The sequence below is a fragment of the Neoarius graeffei genome, chromosome 13 (assembly GCF_027579695.1).
Source record: "Neoarius graeffei isolate fNeoGra1 chromosome 13, fNeoGra1.pri, whole genome shotgun sequence".
Classification (NCBI taxonomy): domain Eukaryota; kingdom Metazoa; phylum Chordata; class Actinopteri; order Siluriformes; family Ariidae; genus Neoarius; species Neoarius graeffei.
The window spans coordinates 31,165,831-31,180,278 of NC_083581.1; the positions used below are offsets into that span (position 1 = coordinate 31,165,831).

The 14,448-nt window shown below is 43.3% G+C and overlaps 1 long non-coding RNA gene across 1 annotated transcript; it reads right to left on the reverse strand.

Annotated features, from left to right (window-relative positions):
- Positions 1–1,501: 1,501 nt before the first annotated feature.
- LOC132896046 (uncharacterized) lies at positions 1,502–4,992 on the reverse strand. Its single transcript, XR_009655917.1, has 3 exons — positions 4,805–4,992; positions 2,647–2,695; positions 1,502–2,517 (listed from the first exon to the last, which is right to left on the reverse strand). It is a non-coding gene; the product is annotated as an uncharacterized LOC132896046 (long non-coding RNA).
- Between the last annotated feature and the right edge of the window lie 9,456 nt (positions 4,993–14,448).

Here is a 14,448-nt window from a genome sequence, read left to right on the forward strand (position 1 = left end):
TTACCCTAAAAGACAAATGTAGATTGTTAATGCAACTGATTGAGAGCGTTACCACAGGTGTAAAATAAGGTGCCCGGGGGGGATGGAACTTGCAGGCCAATTCTGATGACATAGATGAAGAGTTGAGCATGGAAGTTTTCTGGTTTGAGATGTGAAAGATTGCCTGCAAGAGTGACTGTCAGTGGATGGAATATAAAGCACTAGCTCAGATGCAGCTGGCAGAACAACTACCTAGTCAGAGCGATACAACCCTATACAGTGATGAAACCACCAAATTTGGGCAGCAGTACATGGGTTATTACCTTTTGATGCATTTGGTCATTTCTGGGTTCTTGGCTTACAAGACCCCCTCCAATTCTTCTGTCGATAGCCTATCAACATTTAAAGAAATCGTGGGTGGTAGAAAAGGGCAACTGGACTTGCTTGAAGATTCTTGAAAACGTTTCACCTCTCGTCCAAAAGGTGAAACGTTTTCAAGAATCTTCAAGCAAGTCCAGTTGCCCTTTTCTACCACCCACAGTTTACTATGACCTGGATGATTGAGAATCTTCACAGACACATTTAAAGAAATCCACTGTTGACAAACTATGGATGAGTCATGGAATATGGATTTGTGGAAAATAAAAAATATACTACAAAGTACGGATCTTTTACTCACAGATATGTTATTTTCTGTGAAATATCAATAGTAAATTAAAAGTACACATAAATGCAGATATTTTAATTATAAACTTCAGCATTCCAAACATTTGTTTTAGACTTTTTTTTAATTTGTTTTATACAGAGTTTACAATTCTGTCATCTCGGATGGAACAATTTCCTGCACTTTGTACAAGTAAACAAGCCATATTCCAACAACTTGCATGTGCAGTAAAGTTTTATTTCATATGTAAATTCCGTAACTTCATCTTGCTTGCATTCACTAGACTAAACTCTTCTATCAACACATCTCAGATGTTCTCTCACAGCTTGGTAGTCATGATGTACAGTCTCTGGTAATCCACCAAAACAAATTTTTACAACAATTTCTATTGTATACAGGCCACAGTCATTGCCATTTGGTTGTATGTCTCACTTCATGAAATGTATGATTATTTTGGATTCCGGAGAATGCATTGTGTTGGCATTACGCTGAAGAGATGGAATTTGTCAAAGCACTGTTATACAACAATGTTTGCTGAGGATATGTTAACATTCATAGTTGTGGTGAATATCCAGAGTTCAAGTTCAAAGTGTTTGTCATGTCCTTACTGCGCATATGTTCACTTGCACAATGAAATTCTTAGTTTGCTGTTCACCATGAATGCCAGTTACAAATAAATAAATAGGCAGAAGTAGTAATACAAAGTAAGGCAATATAGTGCAAAAATAAAAGCAAAGAAAAGCAAAAGCAACAAAAACAAACACCCAGTGTAGTACAAAATAAAGGCTAAATGTAGTGCAAAATAGGTAGTGTAATACAAAAATAAGGCAATGAGCAGACGTAGCAGCAGAAGGGCAATAATGTGCAAATGTGCAAACAATGTAATCAGATGTAAACAGTCAAGGAACAGCAGCAAAAAGGGCAGCAATGTGCAAACAGATGTAAACAATCAAGGACAGTTTACAAGGAGGTAATCCATGGTTATAGACTCCTGTCAGCTGTTCAGGAGTCTGATGGCAGTGGGAAAGAAAGAGTTCTTTATTCTGACAGTCTTACATTTCACACTTCTGTACCTCCGGCCTGAGGGTAGGAGTGTGAACAGTTCGTGTTGGGGGTGGGTGGGGTCTTTGAGGATGGAGGCAGCTCTCCTGTGGACTCTGAGGTGGTAGATGCTCTGCAGAGAGGGCAGTAGAGTTTTGGTGATCCTCTCAGCAGTCTTCACCACCCTCTGCAGGCGTTTGCAGTCCATTGCTGTAGTGCTACCGTACCACACAGTGATGCAGTTGGTCAGGATGCTCTCAACCACACAGCTGTAGAAGTTGCTGAGGATCTTGGGTGACATACCAAACTTCCTCAGCCTTTTCGGAAAGTACAGCCACTGTTGAGCCTTCCTAACCAGCTGTGTGGTGTTAAGTGTCCATGTGAGGTCCTCACCGATGTGAACACCCAGGTATTTGAAGCTGCTCACCCTCTCCACTTCAAGCTCCCGATGAACAGTGGCTGATGAGGTCTCCTCTCCTTCCTTATTTCCACTATCATCTCCTTTGTCTTGTCCGTGTTGAGGGTGAGGTTGTTGTCCTCACACCATGACACCAGACTGGCCACCTCCCTCCTGTAGGCCGTTTCATCACCGCCAGTGTTGGCCACAAGTCTTAGGGTGTGTTTACAACTTAAAAAAAGTGTCAACAACTGACTTGAAACATGGTGTCTCGGCATAGACACAAGGTTGGAAACCACCAACGAGGGGAAACTGCCTTTTTAAAATGGAATGGGCCATGTCTATGACTGAATCACCTAGCCAGCCATTGTCAATTGTACTATCGATCCTTCCGTAAGAGTCATCCGTGAGTTCTATTCCAACGGCATCAATGTTTCTGTAACATCCATGAAAGTATTCACTTCATCCTCATTCTTTATTCTCATTTCACTTTTGTTGTTTTGTCTTTGAGGACATAATTTAACCTTAACCTCATTGTCTTCAGGATATTCATGCTCAATGTTACCTGGTCTTGGTTGTTTTCTTCCTGGCTTTTTCTTTCCTCAAGCATTTTTCTGTAATACAGTAAGATTAATGCACTTTGATGTCACTTGAACATCCATCCGTAAAGACATTTTCATGGACAAAATGTGACAACATTCATTTGAAATTAAACAGGAACATTTTTCTTTTGGAAATAATTGGACAGTGTAGAATTGTCTGGGGGATTCTAATATAACAAAACAACTCATTTTGCAAACAAATGATATCAGGTCTCCTGAAATTTCTTTATTTTGCTATTTTCAACAAATTTGAATATTCTGTAGATTCAGAAACATCGTCCATGAAGCAAAAGTCAGATGACTTTATGGACTTGATAAGTGACTGGTAACTCTTCGTGGAATGCATGCTCTGTCTGTATTGCTCTAGAGGAAGTTGAAGATGATGGGTCACTTTTCAATGTGAAATTTCCAAGACCTGCCTTTCCTTGTCTGAGTTCCCCTAAATAATACTGCTGCAGAAATCTAAACACAACCAAATCTATAGGTCCTTTCCAGTTGTTCAAGTCTTTCATGAGCCAGTTCATGAAAACATTTCATGAACGCCTTCACTTTGATTAGATGTAGTAACACCATTTTCTGGATGCAGGTTGACAAAACTTTCAACATGAGCCCTTATGAAATACTCAAGTTTGGGATGAATTTGTGACCTAAAGTGCTCCACGAATTTTCAACTCTGTTTTGACATTTTTCAGTTTCTGTTTCAGTTGAAGTCTTTGTTGGCACACGGAGAATTCTGTAAATTTCTTCAACAGAAAAATTGGCATCAGGCTTATTTCCCCCGGTGGACAAGACATTATTGCTCTATGTCTTTTCACAAATGCCTCCAATGCCTGACTACTTTAGAAGTTGTTTCTGCTACTATTGCATTTAATATACCACATTCTATATCAGTAGCTATGGACATATGAGGCAGATTTGATTGACAGTAACTATGGAGTGTCTCAGATAAGATTTTATGGTATGATTGAAATTTTTGCTCATGGACTGTGAATGACTAAATTGTTTTAGGCTGTTATCTCAGCCTGTCTCTGTGTTCTGCCTGTTGAGCCAGCAAATGACCTTGGACTGCCAGCTAATGGCCAGTCTTTTGTTGAGGGTAGCAAGGTATAAAAGGCAGGAGACTATTGAACTTTGTAAGCTCCACCTGTGCGCATTTCCGTCACCTTGCCCTTTGTCTCCTCTGGGTTGGCGTGGCATCTGTGCTGCTGAGTGTCTCTCCTTTGTTTGGATTATTCGTGGTTCTTCGAGAGGCAGATGGTTCTCCAGACGACACCTTCTACATTATAAACTATTAGTTCCCTTGGTATAATGGAACGAGTTTTCACTGTAGCTGACCCTTGGCTTCAATGAATGAGGCGGAGAGATTCAAATGGGTGCTACGGTAGATGTTACAGGCCTCAGGATGAGTTACCGGTTTTGTACAGGAAAAGTACAGACAAGAGTCGGCAGTTGTGTTCGTTCATCAGGCAGTCCTCTGTCTTTAATAACAGGCTTTTACATTTATTTTCACAATATTAAACATATTATCCACCAATACACAACTTCACAAATTAACAGACATATTACTGTTAGCATAACATACATCTGGTACCCCTATATCTCTGTATATCATTACCGGTACCGACTAAACTACAAATCACTGTAAACAGAAAATATGCACTCAAACACATTTTCCCCATGCTGCTTCAACCAGCCTCAAAAGATATCCCACCCGTGATACACCATTTCTACAGCTTGCTTGACATAGCTTTCCTATTCTATTGTATGCCTGAACACTTTTACACAATTTTTACACAATGATGCAGACTTCCCAGTAACAGACGTCAGTCTTTTAACCATACAAAAATATAAGATTGAACATTTTTACCTTATCAACACAGTACAATGAATTAACGATTTTAGTCTAAATCAAATTAATGAAATGAAACAGAAATGCTCAGGAGCTCTATACAACCAAATGAAAACATACAGTACGGCCGCCATTTTGTTTAACTGTTTTATGCTGTGTCCCGTAAAGTTCCCAACACCCCATTTTCTATCTTAAACTTTACTCAAACATCATCACAAAGACTTTATAAGTCCTTCAGGATACATTGTGATAAATTAACATACATTACTAACCTGTTTTGTACAGACAAGAGTCGTCAGTTGCGTTCATTCAGCAGGCAGTCCTCTGTCTGAGGAACATAAGCCTGGCGCAGCTTACTACAACTAGCGCTCACTTTTGGTGATACTCCCTCTTGTGGTAGAGTTGGGGAAACGCACCTTACAAAAACCCATAGAAAACAAATTTAAATCTGGCCTTTTTCATAGAAAAATACACAATAATTCAAACAACTCAACAATTGTGACCATACATTTGTGGGTGTCACAGACAAAATTTAAGGACCTGTTTGAATCTCTCCGCTTCATTCATTGAAGCCAAGGGTCAGCTACATGGACCATGAACAGAGCAGGTAGAACAGGTTTCTCCTCAAACGCTTGATGCTTTTGTATAAAAGTGCCGATCCATTAAAAATCTCCCAGGGAAAACGTAGTGTCATAGCTAAACAGTTGTTCATTTTTGGGAGCAAGTTGAAGACTTTGGTTTAATTTGTTCATGTCTTCCATGCCTAAAATTACAATAAGATCTGGAAAAGTTGCAATGAAATGAACAAATCCTTTGTCTTCTTATGCAATCGCTTGGAAATTTCTTAAGGCATCTTTAGTTGGCCTTTCTTCTGTTTTGTTTTTCTGTTTGAGGTAATGGATTTGACAGGCATTCTGTGGCATGTCCGATATTTTTCACCTTCTTTTCTGTGGCTATGGACTCTTTGTATAATTTTTGGGCACTTGGGTCCGTGTTGCTCTTTATTGTCTGCTCCATCTTTTTAAATGATAGAAGGCTTTGATCTTATGGATTTTTTTTTTTTTGCTTTATGCAATTTTCATGTGCCTTCAGTTTGGCGGCATGGTGGTGTAGTGGTTAGCACTGTCACCTCACAGTAAGAAGGTTCTGGGTTCGAGCCCAGCTGCCGGTGGGGGCCTTTCTGTGTGGAGTTTGCATGTTTTCTCCATGTCTGTGTGGGTTTCCTCTGGGTGCTCTGATTTCCCCCCATAGTTCAAGGACATGCAGTGGGGTGGCCTTGGGCTGAAGTGCCCTTGAGCAAGGTACCTAACCCCTGACTGCTCCCTGGGCACTGTAGTATGGCTGCCCACTGCTCTGGGTGTGTTCACCGCTTCAGATGGGTTAAATGCAGAGGATGAATCTCACTGTGCTTGAAGTGTGCATGTGACAAATAAAGGTTTCTTCTTCTTAAATCTTTTTAATGATAGAAGGCTTTGATCTTATGGATATTTGTTTGCTTTATGCAATTTTCGTGTGCCTTCAGTTTGGATATAGATTAATCACCAATGTAAAGTAACACTGCATTGTTCTTAAAGTTTGGCAACAATGGGACTATAATAACACTTGGACTTGTGGGGGAAGAGAGGAACTGGAAGCAAGCTTCAGAACAGGTAAGTTCTTTTATTTTGCACACTTTTCAGTGACGAATAATACATCTGCTTGCACAGAAACATGCACATGCATGGGCTGATACAGCTCTCTTTCTCGTTCCTGGCTATCTGAAAGACGCACAGAGATGCAGGTTAATAGATGAACAGTAATTTGCCACAGGTGCACCTCATTACATTTTATCTGCTGGTTCAACCTACCTCCTCACCGGTCACAGCCAATGCTCGACCACACCCCTGCTGCCATGTGCCCCCGCTGCCACATACCTCCACCGCCTGACTCAGGCCGAAGAGCCATCTGGCCTGCAGCTGACTAAGGTTTAAAGGGCTGAAGGGCCAGATACCAACAAGTGACCCACGTGTTGGCATCCTTCATGTGGTGGAGCCACTGGAGCAGGGCATGGTCAGAACAGAGTGTGAATGGGCATCCTAGCAGCAGAGAATGAGGACTGCCCACTTAGTGGCCAGACACTCCTCCTTTATTGGGCTGTACTTTGACTCTTGCATGGAGAGCTTGTGGCTAATGTACAGCACCAGACGCTTCTCCCCCTCCACCACCTGGGACAAAACAGCTCCCAGCCCTCTGTCCAATGCATTGGTCTGTAAAACAAAAGGGAGAGAAAAGTCAGGTGAATACACCAGCGGGCCCCCACACAAAAACACCTTTACTTGAGCAAAAGGCCGTTTGCATGGCTCCACCCGCTGGGCTGGATCTGGCGCCCCCTTTTTAATGAGGTCAGTAAGCAGACTGGTGACATCTGAAAAGTTAGGCATGAACTGCCTATAATAGCCAGCCAATCCCAGGCACCTCCTCATCCCCTTTTTTGGTCTTAGGTCGTAGGCAGGCCGCAATTGCTGCAGTCTTATCAATTTGGGGACGCACTTGCCCATGACCCAAGTGGAAGCCCAGATACCATACTTCCACCCATCCAACTGCACACTTCTTTGGGTTTGCTGTGAGCCCAGCATGCCTCAACGACCTCAGGACTGCCCCAAGATGCTGTAAACACCACTCCCCATCATTACTATAAACGACTGTCATCTAAGTAGGCCACCGCATATGCACTGTGGGGACGGAGACTTCGATCCATTAGACACTGAAGCATTGCTAGGGCCCAAAATACCCTGAAATGAAGGGTGACAAATTGGTGTAAGCCAAACGATGTGGAAAAGGACATTTTCTCATGGGATAATAGAGTCAAAGGGATCTGCCAATATCCCATAGTTAAATCCAGTGTCAAGTAAAAGCGAGACATGCATAACTGATTGAGCAGTTCATCAATGCAAGGCACTGGATATGCATCAAATTTAGACACCGTGTTGGCTTTTCTATAGTCTACACAGAACCGGACTGACCCATCAGTCTTGGGAACCATGACCACTGGGCTGCTCCAGTTGCTGTGCAACTCCTCAATTACTCTCAACTTAAGCATAGCCTAGAGTTCATCCCAAACCACAATCTTCTTGTGTTCGGGGAGCCGATATGGGCGGCTGCGCACCACCACTCCTGGGGGAGTCTCAATGTCGCGTTCTATGAGGTTAGTGCAACCAGGGAGGGGTGAAAACACATCGGAGAATTCCTCCTGCAACCTAATTTCCTGTGTTCTCTGGGACGGTGAAAGGTGGTCTCCACAGGGAACCAGGGTAAATTGGGCTGCACTTCAACTCTGCCCTTTCTAGAACTACCATCACAAGAACCACAGGAACCTCCTCTCTCCATGATTTCAGGAGATTTGAGGTGGTAAATTTGACATGCCACCCTTATCTGGCTCTTTGACCTCCCCAATTCGCCGTGAGACCTTGAAGGGCCCTTGCCAATTGGCGAGCAATTTTGAACTTGAGGAGGGCAGTAAAATACAGACTTTCTCCTGCTGCAAATTTCCTTAGCCGTGCCCCTCTGTTGTACAGGTGAGCTTGATGTTCTTGGGCCTGTAGCAAATTCTCCTCGGTTATGTGACTCAGTGCATGGAGTTTTGCTCTCAGGTCAAGAACATATTGAATTTCATTTTTGCTTTGAGAGGGCCCCTCCTCCCAATTTTCTTTAATAATGTCTAAGACCCCACAAGGCTTATGCCCATACAGCAATTCAAATGGAGAAAACCCAGTGGAGGCTTGTGGGACCTCACACACTGCAAACAGAGGGTAGAGCCACCTGTCCCAATTTTTAGCCTCCCTGTGAACAAACTTGCGAATCACGTTCTTAAGTCTTTGGTTAAAATCATTCGACTAGCCCATCCATTTGCAGATAATAAACACTAGTACAAATCGATTTAATCCCCAATAATTTGTACAATTCGCGCAGTGTGCATGACAAAAGTAGTGCCTTGATCAGTCAGGATTTCCTTCAGAATCCTGACTCAGGAAATAATACGGAAGAGTGCCTCCACAACGTTGCATGCTGAGATATTGTGGAGCAGCACCGCTTCCAGATATTGTGTTTGCAGAATCCACTATCGCCAGTATTAAGCAATACCCGCATGCAGATTGATTTAATGGCCTGATGAGGTCCATACCAATTCTTTCGAAGGGGATTTCCATCAATGGCAATGGGTGCAATGGTGCTTTTGGTGTGGTCGCTGGATTTACCAGCTGGTATTCACAACATGCTGCACACCATCTGCAGACATCGGCGCGAATCCCTGGCCAATAGAAATGGGCCATTAGATGATTCAATGTTTTATCTCTCCTCAAATGCCCAGCCATAGGATTATGATGAGCTGCATGAAATAAAAGTTCCTTACAGCTCTTTGGGACCAACAACTGTGTCATCTTTTCTTTGGTTTGAGTGTCCTGCATCACTCAATACAGTCTATCCTTACTAATACAAAAGTACAGGAAGGAAAGTGCAATGTTAGATTGGAGGATTTAGCCATCAATTACTTGCACTTGGTCAAAAGCATGTCTCAGACTTGTTACGTGCCTGCTCCAATGGGAAGTCCTCTAAGGGATTCCCCAGAGAGAGAGAGAGAGAGAGAGAGAGAGAGAGAGAGAGGAGGGTTCTCCCCACTCTCTGTCTCATGATGCGATGCTGATGGTCCTGGGACTGTCTCCCCTGCTAACATTGTGGTGGAATCTCCTCCCATGATGTGCTTCTGCAGGACTCACCCACTACTGTCTGTTTTATTAATGTTTTAAACCCTCGCTAATCAGTTCCCAGAATCAGTGGGTGAGTGAGGCTCAGACTAACCGCAGCCTCTACACTATGTTTTTCTCCATGGAAGTGGATAGTGACAGGCATTATCAGATATTTGTGAACATCATGCACACACTTAACCTTCACCAAACATGCATTTCCCAGTGCCCCGTACTGAGTCAGGCTTTGATGTATGGAGGTCTGATTACAACCCAAATCCACCAAAGCCTGATGTGTACCCCTTTGCATACTCACAACTATCCTGTATGCCCCACTCGATCAGGGGAAGCCTGACGTGCATCAGAGATGCGAATCAGTAGCCCCACCTCCTTGCAGAAGTGCTGATTCCCTGCCTTCTCACTATGCAAACAGACCTGCCCAGGCTCGCTCCCAGTTCTTGTGGGCATGGATGAGTTCATCTATGGAGAGAGGGAGGATTGATGGTGGCACAGACACCAAAGGAGAAGGGAGAGTAGAAACATAATAGACACGGGTGCAGGGAGCAGGTTTTGGGGGAGTTGGCCCCTGTTTCCATGGGGCAGAGGTAGGGGAGGGAGAAGGAGAAAGTGAGAGAGAGAAAGTTGTAACAGAGCCTGCTGCCAGATACACCGTCAGATGAGCCTCGGTCAGTCGGACCGTCTCTTGACATCCTGCTCAGCAGCTGGGCAATGAACTGCTCCAGTGTCACCCACTCAATGATGGTTTTGATGTTGCACTTGCCAGCCAGCAGGCATCCTGGAGTTGTTGGGCGAATGCGAACGGTCGGCCCACTTTGCCATAAACCAGCAAGAGGAAGCGCTGGCGCTGATCTTCTGGGCTGCAGCTGACCCCCACTGTAGGATAGCTCACTTCAGGTGGGGGTACTCCAGCATGGTCATGGCCAGGAGCTGTTGAGCCATGAGCTGGGCTTCCCTCAACAGGAGCAGCAGTAGGCGAGCCACCCACTGTGAGGTTGGTCATGACCTCACCTCCATGACATGCTTGAACAGCTTGATGAAGGCATCAGGGTCATTCTGCGGCCCCAACTTCACCAGCTGGATGGGCACGCTGGCCACATGAATGACGGCTGGAGCACCCAGACTGGATCCAGTTCCGTATCACCTGCCGGTCCTCTGCCTGGGCTTCAAGCAGAGCCTGGAAGCGCCGGCCCTGATCAACAGTCAGTGCAATGAGGGCATGCTGCTGCTGCTGGAGGTGGTCAGCGAGTATTTGTAGGGGCTCTTGGACTAATTTGGATCCTATAGCGGTGTTCATTTCTCAGGCCCAGGTTTCGGCACCAATGTAACAACACTTGGACTTGTGGGGAAACAGAGGAACAGGAAGCAGGCCTCAGAACAGGTTCTGAGGCCTGTTCTGAGGACAGTTCTTTTATTTTGCACACTTTCCAGTGATAACTAATGTCTGCTTGCGCACAAACACACACGCGTAGGGTGACACAGCTCTCTCTCTCTCTCTGTCATTCCTGGCTGTCTGAAAGAGACACAGGTTAATAGACAGCCAGTAATTTGACACAGGTGTACCTCATCACATTTTATCTGTTGGCTCAACCTGCCTCCTCACCGTTCACAGCTTGACGCTCGACCACACCCCCGCTGCCACTGGGATGTAAAGTCTTCTTTTCCAAAAAACTTGTCTGTTATGCTTCCCATTTGTTCCAATATGTAGATAGTAATAATACTTCTTTAATTCTTCGGCATTACCTTTTAACTTCCAGGTCCCGTCACAGGGAAAACTGAAATATAGAAGAAAAGAAATTGAAAGGAAAAAAAAGACAAGAAGAATACAGATAGAAAACATAAATGAAGGCGGCACAGTGGTGTACGGGTTTGCACTGTTGCCTCACAGCAAGAAGGTTTTGGGTTCTAGACCAGTGGCTGATGGGGGCCTTTCTGTGTGGAGTTTGCATGTTATCCCTGTGTCTGTGTGGGTTTCCTCCAGGTGTTCTGGTTTCCCCCACAGTCCAAAGACATGCAGGTTAGGCTAATTGGTGGCTCTAAATTGACCATAGGTGTGAAAGCGAGTGTGAATTGTTGCTTGTCTATATGTGTCAGTCCTCCGACTATCTGGCGACTTGTCCAGGGTGTGACCCCCCTCTTGCCCATACTCAGCTGGGATAGGCTCCAGCTTGCCTGTGACCCTGCACAGAATAAGCTGTTATGGATAATGGATGGATGGAAAATAAACAAAAAAAATTCATACAAAGTAGATGATATATCTGAAATGCCATCATTGAAATTAATTTACCTATGACCATCTGCTACCCAATCCCTACTTTTCTACTTGTCTTTGGGTCAAATATGTAAACTTCACTGCCTTTTGGCAAAAATGGCATTTGAGTTGTGTTCTATGTATATTATTAACTGTTCTATATCTCTTATCGAAAGACTCATCTGCCGATTAGTTAGTATTGGCTCGACTTTATCTGACGCTGCTACCGTCAGCAGATAACATCACCGTGGAGACAATTTTTGTGATGTCATTGTGCTGTACTCATAGCAACATCCATAAAATGAACCATCCGTGATGAATCATCCATATGAAATCCATAACCAATCTGTAAATCTGTGATGCATCCGGATTAAAATCCATAGCCCATGACCTGTCTGTGTTTTATCAATCACTGACTTTAAGCTACAGGTCAGAAGAGTGTGAGTTTAAATCCCAGATTGCCAAGCTACTATGGTTGGAGAAGTTACATTGCATAAAATCTATAGGCATTCTAGGAAATGCTAACACTTATAGCAATGTTAAGCCCTGCTCACCCACAAGAGAAAAATAAAACCACCAGAGATGATGAGTCACCTGCACCAATGATTGCCAGTGTTGCTGGACATGTTATCTGCAGTGACGAGCTGCTACTGTGTCATATCACTGTAACTTTGTAGGAAAATTGCAGCCTTTTATATATGCCATGTTGAAATTTTTCATAGTAATTCAAAGGCCCAAGATGCAAAGAAATTATTTTTGGTACTTGGCTAAATTAAGGGAGAAAAAAAAAAATGCCACAGTGATTTACTTGTAGGCAAAGGTTCCAATTGCTAAAGCAACAGTCAGGATACCCAGCACCATCGCCACAATTCCTGTGATGACGAACCTGGAAATCCCCCCCCCCCCGAAAAAAAAAAATGTCCGGTAATAACAGTGCACAGCTTCAGCATATCTTAAATGAATTTATCATGGTTTTCCCTCGTTTCCCAACAAACAAGAATCCCAGATGGTCATTTAAACTCCAGAACAAACAATACCAGTTACACAGAATATACAGTGCCTTGAAAAAGTATTCATACCCCTTGAACTTTCACATTTTTTCCACCTTACAACCACAACAATTACAACAAATAAAAATCTGAAAAAAACGTGGTGTGCATTAGTATTCAGCCCCCTGTACTCTGATACCTCTAAATACAATCCAGTGCAATCAATTGCCTTCAGAAATCATCTAATTAATTAATAAATAGTCCTACTGTGTGTAATTTACTCTCAGCATAAATACACTTGTTCTGTGAAGGCCTCAGTGGTTTGTTAGAAAGCACGAACAAACAGCATCATGAAGACCAAAGAACTCACCAGACAGGTCAGGGATAAAGTTCTGGAGAAGTTTAAAGCAGGGTTAGGTTATAAAAAAATATCCAAAGCTCTGAACATCTCAAGAAGCACTGTTCAATCCATCATTCAAAAATGGAAAAAGTATGGCACAACTGCAAACCTACCAAGACATGGCCGTCCACCTAAACTGACAGAGCGAGCAAGGAGAGCACTGGTCAGAGAAGCAGCCAAGAGGCCCATGATCACTCTGGAGGAGTTGCAGAAATCCACAGCTCAGGTGGGAGAATCTGTGCACAGGACAACTAAAAGTCGTACTGGTACACTCCACAAATCTGGCCTTTTTGGAAGAGTGGCAAGAAGAAAGCCATTGTTGAAAGACAGCCATAAGTAGTCCCGTTTGCAGTTTGCCAGAAGCCATGTAGGGGACACAGCAAACATGTGGAAGAAGGTGCTTTGGTCAGATGAGACCAAAGTCAAACTTTTTGGCCTAAATGCAAAGCGCTATGTGTGGAGAAAAAAATAACACTGCTCATCACCCTGCACACACCATCCCTACTGTAAAACGTGGTGGTGGTAGCATCATGCTATGGGGATGCTTTTCTTCAGCAGGGACAGGGAAGCTGGTCAGAGTTGATGGGAAGATGGATGGAGCTTAATACAGGGCAATCCTGGAAGAAAACCTGTTGGAGGCTGCAAAAGACTTGAGACTGGGAAGGAGATTCACCTTCCAGTAAGACAATGACCCTAACCATACAGCCAGAGCTACAATGGAATGGTTTAGATCAAAGAATATTCATGTGTTAGAATGGCCCAGTCAAAGTCCAGACCTAAATCCCATTGAGCATCTGTGGCAAGACTTGAAAATTGCTGTTCACAGACGCTCTCCATCCAATCTGGCTGAGCTTGAGCTATTTTGCAAAGAAGAATGGGCAAAAATTTCAGTGTCTAGATGTGCAAAGCTGGTAGAGACATACCACAAAAGACTTGCAGCTGTAATTGCAGCAAAAGGTGGCTCTACAAAGTATTGACGCAGGGGGGCTGAATACTAATGCACATCACATTTTTCAGATTTTTATTTGTTTAAGATTTTGAAGACCATTTATCATTTTCGTTTCACTTCACAATTATGTGCTACTCTGTGTTGGTCTATCACATAAAATCTCAATAAAAAACTTTTAAGTTCGTGGTTGTAAGGTGGAAAAATGTGAAAAAGTTCAAGGGGTATGAATACTTTTGCAAGGCACTGTAAGTGGAATAAAGTAAAAAAAGTGGGCAACTAGGACCCCCAAGGACTGGTTTGAGAAATACTACCTGTTATATATTAGATTAGATAGAACTTTATTGATCCCTTTGGGAGGTTTCCCTCAGGGAAATTAAACTGAATATGAACACTGTTACTCATTGAAAAGAAGTATTATCATGAAAATTTGTCTGCTTTCACATATACAGTTAGCTAGATATATCAGTACTTCTCATTAATTACATTTACTCTACCACTAGTGACTGCAAGGCTGATGTTGTTCCTCATTGAGACATTAATGCAAAAGATACCAGAGTCATTGAACACGTGTCCAAATGAGCTGGCACTCCA